The 14,822-nt window shown below is 42.2% G+C and overlaps 1 pseudogene; it reads left to right on the forward strand.

Moving 5' to 3' along the window:
- Positions 1-1,661: 1,661 nt before the first annotated feature.
- LOC147891472 (uncharacterized) lies at positions 1,662-3,106 on the forward strand (annotated as a pseudogene).
- Positions 3,107-14,822: the final 11,716 nt, after the last annotated feature.

Here is a 14,822-nt window from a genome sequence, read left to right on the forward strand (position 1 = left end):
TAAGAGAAGTACGAAATGTAGAGTACGAAGGAGGCAAAGATGCAAGAGTTTTACAGACCATCTCCTCATCAGGAATACTCGCTGGTCGCACTTCCAAACCTGCTACATAATCCCAAACATTCCGTGCAACAAGCACTTGCTTGACCAAGAATGACCAAAGAGAGTAATTGGTTCCATCCAACTTATCCTCATTTGGGATTACATTAAGCACACCAGAATCACTGCCAGCATTTTGTTGAGCCATAACACGGAACCTGACAAGCCACACAAGAGACACAAATATGCAAGTTCTCAACAACCAAAAAAACGCTTCTCTACACAAAGTCTATCAAATTTCAGCTCTCTTTACATCCATAGATGTCATACATGTGTACTTCTCAAACCCGCATCTCATACATGTTGCTTTGCAAAAACTACACAGAAAACCTAACTTCTGATCTGTTGCTTAGATCGAAATTTTGAGGGCATAAACAGCTTCAAAAGGGGGGTAAAACTGCAGGACGCCTGCCGAATGCTGAGCGTGTTTCTGCAAGCTCCGGATCCGAAAACTGCCTATAAAGTGCACGCGCGCGGATACACGAAAACGCACAAGGAGTGGCTCTGATACCAAATGTTGGAATGAGATGATGTGAGACTTTGATGGAATACATAGAGAGAGTCTGCAACACACAGAGTGTAGCTCTGTGTATAGATAACGTCAATAATGAGAGTAATACACACTCACAATAACTATAGTGAGATACACTATAGTGTAAGTGGTCGACCACTAGATGGGCGGGGGAAAAAAACCCGTAGGAAAAAAATGCCCCCGCATAAGCTCCTATACACTAGCACTACACAGAGAGATAGTTAACAGTAAGTTCATCTAAATAAAAGTCAACCATTACGATGTGGGGATGTTCATACGAAAATGCTCAATTAAGTGCTTGAAGATATGCTACGAGCATATTTATGTTTTATATGCTACGCGCATATGTATAGTTTGATATGCTAAGAGCATATGTATGTTGCTTTGAGCATATGTATGGTTGGATATGCTATGAGCATATATATGTTTTGATATGCTATGAGCATATGGACCAGAGGACAATATTGTTGACCAAAAGGTCTTGGTTGATTTGAACCTCTTATGTTATCACATGAACCAGGATGTATCATGAATACGCATGACCTCAAGACGGCACGACATGGAAAAATGTTTCCACTCTTAAGAACCTTTGTTTTCAAGGACAAACTTTTCATTAAGGAGGGAGTAATGTTAGGACAAGGGTCCTACGTGCTAAGAGTCCTATGGACAAGGCCTACGTTATGGGCAAGGCCAACCTAGGGGGTCAAGGACCTAAGACACGGTCTTAGACGACAGACACGTGGGGACAAGGGAATCCTAAATATAGCGCCAAGGCTAGGAGCTTGGGCTATATATACAAGAGGTTGGGAGGAGGATTCTAGTCTTTAGTCCCCTAGGTCTCTCAGCACCACTATCCACGTACTACTCTATACAGATAACATTGTGTGAATATCAGTCTGCAGAGGGCCTACACCGCGGCCTAGACGACTTCTGTACACAGCGAGCTCTCTCAGTGAACCTGGGTAAAACCAAGGTTCTAATCTTCCACACCTCAGCATTGATTAGGAGAGAGAGCTCTTTTAGAGTGGGGCAGGGAGCCGCATTGAGGTCGTGGGCACATATGTCTATTTGGGGGTGACATTTGCAGCAGTATTGAGAGCCTTTTCCATGGCATAGGCTACCAGAGACAAATTGACCAAAGGCTACTCAACATTGGCATTCATGGAGAGACAGTTTCACCAAGCACACTTTCAGAAGCCCCGTATGAAGGGGTGACTCTTTGACACTCTGGTGACACCGGCACTTACGTATGGAGCAGCCATATGGGGCCCGGGCTTAGCAGACTCACAATGGACCCTGGTAGAGTGCCCACAAGTATTGATGATCTCCAAGATTATCCATAGCAAACTGTATGTGCCACATGACATAGTCCGAGCCGAGCTAGCGGTCCCACTGATGTTAGTAGAAGCTCTATTCCAAACGGTTTGCTTGCTACAGAGTTTCCATAGCATGGACAAGGACCGCATCGCATACCGGGCATTTCAAGCATCCCAAGCCATGGCAGTGGCAAGGGACACCTCTTCTTGGTACGCACAGACTTGAGACTGGTTAGCCCGACATTGACAGATTACGCCGCTAGAGTATGACCTCCGAGCCCCCACCTATTCTCTCTCTCATTAGGAGAGACATCGGGAAGATATGACATACTTACATTTAGAGGACACAGGTCAACCCGGTTCAGCCACCCCCAGACGAAAATGCTCCACTATTGCAAGCATTTTCTACAAATATCAGATCAGGGCTTCATAGATACCCCACAGTATATGGAGCAATATATGCCACATTCCCTACGAGTAGCCATCCAGCTCTGAGTCTCATCACGCCAGCTTGAGATCGAGAGGGGCAGAGCCAGAGGGATACCACGAGAGGCACGCATCTATCCAATATGCTAGACAGAGGTGTAGAGCAAGGAGCACTTCATGTTGCGATGCCCAGCATACTCAAAGCTCAAAGGCAAATTCGAGATGAAGGGTACACTCCATGCATGCATGAGGAGAGATCAGACACACGTGGGCCAATTCATCATAGAGGCAATTCTCATCCATGAGGAGATCACACTACCACGACCACAGGAGAGGGGGAGCACACAGCCCAGTTCTTCCACAAGGAGATATCGAGACCATCCCCACCACCTCCCACGGTTGGCTTGACACTTCAGCAAGCCGAGACACAAAGAGCACGACGTGAACCACGAGAGCTAGACCACGTTTATACTAGTGGGAGATATCGAGGATCTGCACACTCCATGAGCAGCAGACTGAGTTGAGGCTCTCATCTACGCAGTGGAGTACCAAATTACGAGGCATACTATACCCATCACCCATTACACGCCCTCGAGTTTCATCATCACTCTCACTTCAACACGAGGTAGCCATTTTTTGTAGTGCCAAAGCTACACCCATAGCCCATGTACTTGTATGGTCATTATCTGTGGTGCCAGAGCCATACACCCCCACACCATCACACACTTTGTTTTGATCATAGCTACATCGCCACTTAGTTTTAGTATCAGTTTTCATTCAGCTCTTTTATTTCAACATTTTCTTTTTCAGACACCCAGATTACCATCAGTTGTATATTGTTTTGTCTCATAGGCCAACTTTGGCCTTTAGAAGACGTAAATAAAGCTTTCTTTCTTTCTTTCTCACTTATCCTCTCGAACTAGACACGTCATCATCATTCACACATAGCTCCTTTGCAAAACTTCAAGCTTCGAGCACTTTGACAATCATTTGGATTATCTACTAGGTTGAATTGTTTCAACAAAAAAAAAAATGAACTAGATCGTTCAACTATTGCATTCAAAGTTACATTATTGGAAGTTGTCCACTTGACCACTTCCATGTGCGTATGAGGATTGTACAGTGCACTCATTGCTTATGTCCAATTGTATCTATCTTTGCTACATTGGTCTTAGTCTCGCTTGGAGTCCCTTTCCTACATTGGTCTTAGTCCCGCTTGAGGTCTCCCTTGTGTCAAGTATTCTAGAACATTTCTAGCACACTTCATCCTTAGGTTGCTATCTATTGACAAGTTATGTTCTGCCAAGTGCCTGGGAGTGTTGAATTTTCTAGATTTAAGACATCATGTTTCTATGCTTCTGTTGGCTATGGTGGACCATCAACAATCCCAGGTTCTCATGGTATCTCATGGTGTAAGCATACTGTTACCCTTCCTTTGGACATTGTGGCAAGCAACTTACTCGGACGTTATTTGTCAGAAATTTCAGGGACACATTCCGAGTTGCCCTTTCACTTCGTCTCTCATCATTGACTCGCAAGCAATTACTTTCGCGTATTATGTGGCGGCATGGTTGCCAATCGTCCATGGGCCATTTCCTACATCCCGATAGTTTGCATTGTAGTCGAATATTTTCTTCCACTTTGGTTGGCCATTCCACTTGTCAAGCGTATTTTCTTTCTCAAAAAGAAATATGTTAGATACAACACGTGGTGGATGACTCTAGACAAGTTTTATCATTCTCTGTTGTGGCTGATTGTGTTCAATTGGGAGGTGATTAATCTGGTCTCTCGAGAGAAATTCAGTGGATGATTGCTCATATGTCTCCTTTAGCTCCCTTGAATGTGGATTCCCGTCTATCTTATTGGAATCTTGAATCCACTCGTATGCAACCCGAACAATTAATGTTTTCTTGCAATCGGATGCTTGCATTGCACGTCATGGTATTTAGCTATGGTCCCTCTTAAGATATTCAAGATTATCAAAGAAAACTTTGTTAGAGTGATGGAAGCTGAAGTTTTTGTAGAGGAGATTTGTGGTGATGATGACATGTTCAATTCGAGAGGATAAGTGAGAGAAGAAAGAAATTGTGATGGTCACACATCCTCCTCCATTTTATGCCCCTTTTGGCCAATTAAGGTCTCGTTCCTATGCACAAGCACCGCCTTACCCAAGCTTGACCGTCGACATTTGCCATAAATCCCCATGCACGGACCCTTGCTTCTCAACCTTGGCCCTAGCCATCAAATTATGGGCATCCATATGAACAACTTGTCCAAACCCCGAGTATTATATTTAGCTTTGTCTGCTAACATTCTCTCCTCTCCTTTCAAAGATCATTGTCTCCATTGATCAATTATGGATGGAAAGTACTAGCCAATCAAAGCTTCTCATTCCCAAGTTGCATCTGTTAATGGAGGTCTTCACGCAACTAGATATTCTTGAATGAAAGATAGAATATTGTGATGGCTACACATCCTCCTTCGTTTTTGGCCAATTAAGGTTAGGGCTCGTTCCCACACACAAGCACCACCTTACCTAAGCTTGACCAACATTTGGCATAAACCCCCGTGCACGGACCCTTACTTCTCAACCTTGGCCTTAGCCATCAAATTATGGATCCATATGAACAACTTGTATGAACCCCGAGTGTTATATTTAGCTTTGTCTGCTAACATTCTCTCTTCCCCTTTCAAAGATCATTGTCTCCATCAATCAACAGTGGATGGAACGTGCTAGCCAATCAAAGCTTCTCATTCCCAAGTTGCATGTGTTAATGGAAGGCCTTTCTATGCAACTAGATATTCTTGAATAAAACAATTTCTCAATCATTTCTCTTCTATCTAGTATCTTGTTAAAGCCAGCTCGTTAGCAACAAGGTGCTAGGATCTTTCGCAATAGAACCAAATTAAAATAACTATAACTAATCGGCACAAAATTGAAACTTAAATACCCACAAAGTGGTGTCCTAAGAGCAACCACCAAGCTCCCACACCAACTCAAACACTACACCACATTGGCCCCGAGAGTCTAGGGTGCCCTTTTCTGTATTTCTTTATTCTTATTATGAACAATTCAGAGAGAAACAAAACACCTGTAAAGTTCCTATGTGCCGGCCGATTTTTACTTCGTCTTCAGTACTTTTTAATTTTTTGTTTTTCTACAAAAATATGAAAAATGTGGCACACGGGTCGTGTAGGGTTTCTACAGAGTCATCTGGGCACACATTCCCAAATCTGCAATTTGTTGTAATTTTCTACAAAAAGCATATTTCTCGCTTTTCACTGGCTGTGTAGAGTATCTATGTACTCAAGGCGATCCCTACTGTCATGTGGCCCATGAAAACATGAACTTGCAATTCTCTACTTTTTCTAGGGTTTCGAGATCCTGACAGCTCCCAAACTTGCCCTCCTTTAATCCCAAGCTGCAAGAAACTTATGTGCTCACTTTAAAGATTTTGGCACGCAAAACAGTTCCTACCATGCTAAATTTCGCAATGAAAACATGTGGATTTAGCAACTACCTATTCCACAAATAGCCTAGATAAGCATTCTCGGCTTCGCGAAAGGCATCATTCGTCATGCTATGATGAGTGCTACAAGTCTCTCCAAAGGAATTAGGCAATCAAAGCAGTGGAAAGTAGAGCTTTCAAGCTTTCCATCATTAAAGCTGGCTGTCATTCACTCTTGCTCGATGATGGAGATGAAAATGATCTTCCCTCTCTCTCTACTATACGAGTAGCATAACTCGAGTCGGCATTTTTAGACATGTAGTGACTTTTACCGAGCCTCAACATCTGATTGGTTCACATTTTATACTCACTTTTCCTTGAGTAAGTGAGTAACCCCTTTGGGCCCAAATTGGGTTTCCCTAGGGCTCACTTACCCAAACACATTTTCAAGGTGCTTCAAGGGTTCCATTTCTTGTTCAGTTTGTTGATCCTCGACCTTCACCATAATCTTGTCCACACTTATGGCTTATCCAATTTCTTTGGCATCCATCCAGGCATGCCCATTTCACTCTTAGGTGCCCATCTAAGCTTTGATGATTTATACAGCTTCGTAGATGTCCATCCAGACATGTCTATTTTTGTGCCCATACAATCTATGTCCTTGCATTCCAAGAGTTCCTTGGAGACATCAAAGAAAAATGCACATATATATATCATTTATTTATTTATTTTATTTATTTATTTAAATGAATTCGGAAAGACCAAAGTGAAAAGTAATCGTAATTACAATCGCTCCCACGGCATAATACCCCCTCTTGCAAGCAACCTCGATTGCATGCCACAATATGTAATACTCAATGATCTACGGTGCACTCATAGCCCATCGCACATATTGTCCTCTCGTGAGAGCTCTCAATGAAATCCATCATTCCTTGCACAATCTAATACATGCTCTTGAATGAAATCCATCGTTCCATGTATTGATTCTCAAAAGCCATATGAAGTGGATTGAGGTGATTTTTATGTATGTACACAGACCATGTCATAACAACATATGGCCGCACTATATTCATAGCATTAAATTGCTAATTTTATACGTTTGATGATTTGTATACATACATTATTCAGAAGCCCCACTTTGAGTATACTCTGACTAGAAGGGATCTAAGTAGAGTTGCACAATGAGAGGTGAATCTACAAATTCAGCCTCTTCCATCCACTTTGCATCCATTGGTTAATAGTTCTTAAAAGTTCGCTAAATATCTTTGCAAAACTCTACCTTTGACCTTCCTTTCCTTATGTGCCAATATCTATTCTGGAACAAGATCTCATCTTGTTCTTCAACAAACTGTGGTTACGCCTCAATTACATAACAGACTCACATAAAAGGTATTGTGAATCATCCAGTTGTTTGGTAACTTCAACCTATAAGCTGCATCGCTGATCTTTTCCAACAATAAAAAAGGTCTATAATAGCACATGCTCAACAACCGTTCCTTGCCCGTTCCTTCCCTTTCATCTTCCTCAATCTTGCCTACTCAGATCGCAAGAGAACCCAATCTCCAATTGTAAATTCTAGTTCTCTCCGATGTTTCTAAGCTGCTCGTTTTTGTTTTGCCTTAGTCTTTTCCAAGACAATCTTTATCTTCTTATACACTTCATCCACATTTTCTACATATCTGTCTACTTCAAATATCTTATCCTTTGTATGCAAGATGGGTGGGATTTTCTTTCTCCTCCTACTATCTCAAACAGCGCATTACCTCTTGACATATGTATTGTATTGTTGTACGCATACTCAACCAAAGGCAGATAGTGCTCCCACCATAGTAACAGAGAACAGCCGTTCCCAGACGGGGAACGATCGCTTCCCCATGGAGAGCTCACTTCTTGCATGAGCCCGATAACAAAGTGCAATTTTGTAAGGAGAATTCTGGCAAAAAGAGGCAAGAGCTTCTCAACAAGCTTCAAGTTTCTGAGGTGGCCGAGGCGGCAAGGCGAAACCCTCAAGTGGACATCAACCCCCCGCATGCACCTCTTCCAAAAGAGTTATTCTCCTCACACCCTTACCAATCAACGCTTCATAACAATTGGAAGACTCATTTGAAAGAGGAGGTGGATATGGCCGTAGCACTCTTCTTCTATCATGATCGAATAGCATTTCGAGCAACACAGTAAGTGATTGAATCTTTGAACATTGGTGCTCCTTGCCTTTCCTTCGCTATATTCTATCTTGTTTGCAAAATCAAAAATCTAAAAATCGTCTTCTTCTCAATAGGTCTCCATATTTTCGAGAAATGTGCATGTTGGTAGCGGAATATGGGCCCTCCTATGTCGCCCCCCCGCTCCGCCCTCCCTCCCCCTCTTCGTAGACCCTCTGCATCGCTCTTCTAGATAAAGAGAAGTCAAGCATGCAAATGGCGACGCTTTACACAAAGGAGCAATGGGCCAACAATGGTGTCACTCTCATTGTTGATGGGTGGAGTGACACTCGCAAGCACTCTATACATGGAGTGGTTGCCTACTCACGAGGAGAGACATACCTTGTTGACTCCCCTTATGCTTTTGGGACAAGAAAGAGTGCGGAGATACTTGCTAAAGCAGGCAGCAACATTGGAGACCATCAGGTTAGAGAATGTCATTGCTCTATGTGGAGATGGAGAACGAGCAAATAGGGCAACGAGAATAATTCTCCAAGCTAGTTATCCATGTATCACCCTCTGCTTTTGCATGGCCCATTGCCTCCACAACCTCATCAAAGACATAGGGGCCTTGCGATGGGTTGCATCATTCATTGACAGTGCAACATAAAGACAGAGGTGAGCATGGCCAACAAATGTTGCCCAAGGAAATAGGCAATGTACAGACAGGTGAGCAAGGGGCTTCGAGAGATCTTGGGATGCATATATACAGACTATGAAGAACGTCGAACCATCAAGAATCAATTGTAGATTTTCAGGGAGAAGAAGAGGGTCTTTGGGTAGGCAGATGCCCATTGGCTTATGTCCAAAGAGACCGCTTCAAAATGGGGGTGCTCTTTGGTGGGAGAACTATGGTGTGGATACTCCATGATGAGTCTTTTATGGAAAACATTGTTTGAGAACATGGGTACTGCTCTCAAATTCTCATCTTCTTTTTCATCCACAAACAGATGGACAGTCTTGAAGAGGCAAATTCTACTATCTTAGATCTGCTTAAATGTTGTGTGTCAGAGAGCAATGTGGAAGCCATATTAATATGGGACGAGGGACGGGAATGGGAACGGGGCAAAAGGTTGTCCCGGGGACGGTAGGAAAAACGACAATACAAAAAGGACGCTTATTTGGTCACATATGATCTATATTAAGAGATATATGCATTGAGGCTATTTGTGTTCCAATAAAAAGAGAAATGCATACCATAAACATACTCAAAAAAGATTTCAATGGATCTTCTATCAGTGAGATGATGTGGTAAACAAACTTCAAAGCATAAAAAATTACAAATTATGAAGGGTTAAGAGACAAAGGCTAGGGCTAAAGGCTTAGGGATATACTAGAGACTAGAGCTTAGAGGTGCATAGGTAGAACCTCTTGAGCCATCTTCAATGTCCTCTCACAAATAAGTGGAGGCTCTAACATAGGGGAAGATAGGGGTGAAGGAGAAGTCTCCAACTCCTCTAAAATATCAATCCTTTGCTATTTGGACAAATCAAGGTCTTCTTGTGCTTGCTTCCACTCAGTAAAGGTATTAGTTAACAAACGCCCATGGGGCTACAACACCTCCGAAGAGAGGATACAAAATGGGAGACTCTCCCAGCTGAAAAAAGGGGGTACAAGTGGGTATAAATCAGGAGATGGGGGGTGGGAATAGCCACACTAGTGGTCGGTAATGCCAACAAGGGACCCCTCGGTCGATAGAGAAGAAGGGGTCCCAACTCCATAGCCGAAGGAAGGCTTGCCGGTGCTTTCTCATGCTATCCAAACCACCCTGCATCTGGTCAAACTGGCCTCGAAGGGTATGTACAAGCTCTAGCCAGAGATCACGCACTGTCTCAGCAGGAGGAACTGCTTTGGCCTCAAAGATGCGGAAGCAGCGGGCCCGCCATATGAACCACAGTGTCAGATAGCCGAGGAGGGCCCATCGCCTCCTGTCTCCAATCCTGAGGAGTAACCTCCAAGGCTGGTCGTAACCAAGGTCGACCATCCTGAATCGCGATCATCAAGCTGACTGACTCTGTCTCATACTGTACTGCTGGGCCTGTGAGGGTGGACCATGTTGCGGAGCCCAAGGTATCCGATTTCTTTGTCAAGCCCTTGAAGCATTCACAAGTTGGCACTGACAAAGACTAAGTTATTGGTACATTGTACTTCAGAGCGATTCTATTTCTTCTGGGCACTGTGGTTGTATATTGACCAGAGTTGCTCTAAGCAACTGCTGCTGTTTTGCATGGCTTTCAAGCAACACTTCTCGCCTCAATTGTTGTGTGACACATAACTTACCATGCATCATCAAGAACAAGATCATGGTCATGATGTATAATGTGTCTTTATATCATCTTATTCATGATGATATGCAAGTAATACTACTGACACATGTGGTTTACGCAATAAAGCATCAACAACAACATTTCTCTTACCTTGCACATGCATTAACCGGAACCTAAACATTTGCATATCGCATATGCTTTTCTATCAACTTTGTTTGCGTGAGGAAATTCCTCAAACTCTAATGGTCCGTTTGGACAATAAAATCAGCTCCAAGCATATAATGTTTCCAACTAGAAAGAACATGCATGTCAACCAACAACTCTTTCTCATAAATTTGCAAAGTCTTTTAACAATCAAAGAGAACTCATCCATATTGCATTAAAACATCACCAATGTTATTTCCACATGCATCACATTGAACCACAAATGGTTTTGAGTGATCGGGCAAAATCAATACAAAATAAAAAATTAGCTTCTCTTTCAAGAGATTGAAAGAAACAATCTTTGTCTCAATCCATTTGAAACTAACTCCTTACTTCTGCAAAGCATGCAAAGGTGAAGCAATCTTTGCAAAATGCCTTATAAACCTTCTATAATAAGAACATAGCTCAATAAAACTGTGTTACACATGCACTCATTTCAAGTCTCGCTATGTCTTAATTGCTTCAACCATAACAGGATCCACCATCCTTTGAAACTATATATATATATATATATATGTCTAGATGAATCTCGGCAAAGCCCAAATTCACCCGTGAATGAACAATGAGTGTAGTTACAAGCTTATGGCGGCCAACTACAAACTATGTAATATCGACTCCATCATGCGTAATATTGACCACATACTACGGCATCCCCACTAATGTCATCAATGCCCGATAATAGGTGTAGAACTTTATATAAATATATGCTCTCTCTCTCACATGAGCACATACTTATAAAAAGTTATGCGAAGTGAGTTTCTGTCAATAATCTAGAGATACAAGGCAGACTCAACCATAATGAAGCCTAACACATAACAAAAACATTAAATAGAAAGAATTAAAGTAAACATATATTTAATAGGACTAAGCACCTATCACCAAGTCACAACTCGAACAAAAATTTCATGATGTGAAAACTGCATGTCCGCTAGTACTACTAGAACATATACCTAGATGAATCTCAGCAAAGCCCAAATTCACCCATGAATGAACAGTGATTACAGTTACAAGCTTATGGCGGTCCAAGGACGTAAATCTCTTCCAAGAAGATTTCACTTTTCTCGCCATTAACATACAATCTCTTTGCTTTTATCTCCTTAGAGACTGCTACCAAATTCTCCCCTGTGCTCCGCCTCATTTTTTGAAAAGACTATCATGTCATTGAAGAATGTATACACGAAGCTTCTATTTTGACTGAAAATTTCATTCATCATTCCATTGAACGTAGCAGGAGCCTTTGTAAGCCTAAACGGCATAACCAAGAACTCATAAAGCCCAAACAAAGTCCTAGAGGCAGTCTTATGTGCATCCTTGGGTCTTATCCACTCTTAAGATCTATCCTGCTAAAAGTCTGGCTCCCTGCAACTTGTTCAAGATGTCATTGATCCTTGGTATAGGAAACGTGTTCTTGATGGTATTCTTCTTCAATGCATGATAATCTATGCACATTCTCCAAGAGTCATCCTTCTTTTCTACTAACAACACGAGAGAAAAACGAAGGAGAACTAGGTTGAATCGACCCTTCTCCAACAATTCATTGACCTGCATCATAATCTCCTTTCGCTATGCTATACTCACCCCATAAGATGGTCAATTCGGTGGGCTACAACCTCACACCAGATCTATACCATGATCGTCGTAACTCTCCGAGTAAAGAGTCAAGGCTTCCTGGGTAAACTCTCTGGGTAAAGAGTCAGAAAAACAATCACTCAAACCTTGAAGAAATTCTATTCTATCTTTGTCTAGTGTAGTCAAAATCATCTTGATTACCTTTGAAATTGCAAAGGCTAAAATAAGTGGAATAGACTCACCAAGGTATTTTACATTAAGAGTGTAAATCTTTCCTCGATGTATAAGAGTGATCTTTTTGGCGAAAGCATCAAGTACACCATACACTCTGCGCATTGAAGGCATTCGTAAAAGAGTATCATCTTCTTGCATTGGCATAATATAAAACTCTTTCGTGTCTACATATGCTATCATGAATGTAGAGTTTACCACTGATGAGAATCACAAGCTCACTGTGACCACGACATGCCATTCTTGACTCACCAACTGTTCCCATCTCTTCTGCTTTTATGCCAAGTCCAGTTGCCAACTTAAAGGTAATAAAATTTGTACAAACCCCTGGATCAAAGAATCATTGTTTTAGAGCATCGGCCGTTCGCAAATTTGTCGTGCCGTGATATTTTGATAACTTTAAGTCTTTAATCTTTCTCCTCACGTTGAGTCTTTGCATACATCTTGGTTAGTTGCCACATGTTTTCTAATAACATCTGGATAGTTGTTTTCATTTAGTTCATTTGAGTAACTAGACCTAGGTTGGATTCACGCTCAAGTGATCCCATTTCCAACTAAGTATCTTCCAAGTATAAGGAGTCCTGAATAGGGTTTTCTTGAACCTTTTTTCATCTTCTTTCTTGAAACTACAAACCAACCAAATAGGTATAAACAAGAGAGTAAACTACTCCAAATTTGTACACACGTATTCTACCAACAAAATATCTGCACAATTTGTCATAAATATCAACAAAAATGAGCATATCACAAATCAGTAACCTCCCCTTGATGCATATGCCAAAAATCCCCAAGCATGCATCAAACAAGCATTCCAACACGCATGTGCGTCAGTATCACTCACATGAATGCCCCCAATTCACGTACACATAAACCATAAGAATACAAAGACTTAGTTTGGCATCCAAGCTCTGCACTCGAGGGTTTTGATGTTGAGGACAAGGCTTGTGGGTCAATGGTTTGTCCCAAGACTCCAAAGCACTTTACTAGTTGATGTAGAGCCCCCCCCTCCCCACAAAAAAAAAGTGCCTTTTTTGTGTAGGGTACAAAGGCTTTAACTCAAGGAAAAAGAGTAAAACAAAGGCTATGGACACAAAAGACAAGGAAAAAAGAAAGGAGAGCGCCTTTTGCCATGTGGCATGGAGATTTATCACACATACCTCCTGTTTCACCTATCGTCAACTTTATTCATATGCACCAAGCAAAAGAGAGTGAAGAGCTCTCCCTTGTGTATGTGTTTAAGCTCATGGTTGCCACTTGGCACCTGCGCTTGTGTCTAGGTGTGCATGCTAACCCGCAACCTTCTTTGCCAGCACTGTCAGAGTAGCTATGTGGAGATGACGATGATGTATTCAATTCAACAGGATAAGTGAGAGAAGACAAAAAATGAGATTGTGATGGCCACTCACCCCCCTTCCATTTTATGCCTCTTTTGATCAATTAAGGTTAGTGCTCATTCCCATGCATTGGCACCATCTTACCATGGCATAAATCCCTGTGCACGGACCCTTGCTTTTCAACCTTGGCCCTAGCCATCAGAGTATTGGCGTTCATATGAACAACTTGTTCGAACCTTGAGCATTTGTTGGCTAACAAACTCTCTCTCACATTCGGAAAAGTTGTCAACCTTTGAAAGAACACCTCTGTTCTTGAGGCGTTGTTTGGTTGGTGCTCTTCCTATCGACGGTAATCTGGTACTAGATGCAAGTCATATTGCACCCTCGAGTTGTGTCTGATGTAAAGCTACTGAGGAGACTGTACCACATCTATTGTGAGGTGGTTCATACTCCATTGTGTTTGTTCTCCGCAGCTCCATTGCTCTTTGAGTTCGCTTCCCTTCAAAACACTTTCTCAAACGTTTTTGGCTTTTTGGCATACTGGAAGCTTCGCAATCTCAGTTTGACGAATTTTTCACCTGGTTCGGATTTTGGCTTTTATGGACCATTTGGCATGTTCGGAACTGCCTTGTGTTCCACACCATTGACATGGACCCTTTCCATTACTTCAAGTTCTAGCTTGGCCAGGCGTTGCATTTTGCTTATGATGCTAGGGATATCACTCTTGATGCTTTACATTGACTGATTCTAGATAGTGCAGTCTTAGGATACACTTCTATTCCTGGGTTTTCCTTACTTTGAGGTTTTCCAGTTGTAAATAAATCAAGGATTTACAAAAGCAAAAGTGTGTCTATACGTGTGTGCGAGCAGGAAGGTGGGTGGGTTGGAACTTGGTGGTGTGTGCATGCATGCAGGTGTGGGCCGTCGGCAGGTGGGGTGGGTTACAAAGGTGTATGTGTGTTGGGTTGTTTTCATGTATGCGTGTGTGTGTGTGTGAGGGGGTGCGTTTGTACAGAAGTGTAGGTGTGTGGGGTTGTCTTCATGCGTGCATGTGGATGAGGGGATAGGTGTGTTAGTGCAAGAGCTTGCGTATGCATGTGTCTATCTTCGTGTCTAAGTTAAAATACTAGGCAAACATGGCACCTTCGTCCTGCAGATGTGCCAAATACAGTCAGCCAGTCTACTGACATCCCTTAA

This window comes from Dipteris shenzhenensis, chromosome 18, assembly GCF_047967505.1.
Source record: "Dipteris shenzhenensis isolate YYH24624 ecotype China chromosome 18, Dip_SZ_1.0, whole genome shotgun sequence".
Taxonomy (NCBI): Eukaryota; Viridiplantae; Streptophyta; class Polypodiopsida; order Gleicheniales; family Dipteridaceae; genus Dipteris; species Dipteris shenzhenensis.